Source organism: Hipposideros armiger, unplaced genomic scaffold, assembly GCF_001890085.2.
Source record: "Hipposideros armiger isolate ML-2016 unplaced genomic scaffold, ASM189008v1 scaffold_47, whole genome shotgun sequence".
Taxonomy (NCBI): Eukaryota; Metazoa; Chordata; class Mammalia; order Chiroptera; family Hipposideridae; genus Hipposideros; species Hipposideros armiger.
In genome coordinates, this window is record NW_017731397.1 from 199,353 (window position 1) to 200,272 (window position 920).

Here is a 920-nt window from a genome sequence, read left to right on the forward strand (position 1 = left end):
TTTTGGGGGGATGAAAAACATTCTGGATCGAGATAGTGGCGATGCCTGCACAACACTGAAATGTACAAAATGCCACCGCATTGTACGCTTTAAAATGGTTAAAATGCTGAATATTATGTTACATGTATTTTTACCACCATTAAAAAAAAAAAAAAGAATAGAGCCTCTGGATTCAGCAAATGCTGGATACCAGTTCCTCATGGGGCTGTCACTGCGCAGGTTCCATAACCACATCTAAGCCTCAACTTCTTCAGCTGCAAAATGGAATGAATCATGCCATCTGCCAGATGGACTTGCTCTGAAGGTTAGGTGAGATGTATGTTATGAATGTCTTTATCACGCAGTAAATGATAGTGTGACGTGAGCGTTGGGATGGCGGAGCTTCCCCTGTTCTAAGAGGGGTCGTCTGCAGGTCGCAGATTTCGTGGCTGGAAGACGTTAAAGGCACAGCCCTGGGGATCTTTCCAGTACCCGCAGCCTCACTTGAAGTGTCTATTTTGACCTAGAAACGGAACGGAATCACTCAACTATTTTTATTTTTTGGCAAGAAATGCAGTTCTACCAAGTGCCTTGGGGTTTTTTTAGACTTCACAGGTGATTGGCAGGTGCCTACAGGAAGGGGTGACATTGCACGGTGGGGAGCAGTGGCCACGCCGCTCCTTTCTATCTTTTCTTAAACTCTCCCCCTTTCCTTTTGGAGCCTCTCTAGTCCCCTCTTACAGCCCTGCCCATGTGTTTCCCTTTTAATACCTGGAGTGGCGTGCCCCTGGCTCTGAAGCTGCCTGATCTTAGACTCCACTTTTACCCCAAGAACTTCTCAAAACATCTTTTTAACCAGAATGGATAATCTCCCTGGAGCATGCTCAGAGATAATGTTCTCCACCGCCTTACGGAATGTAACGGAGAGCAGGCCTTTCATG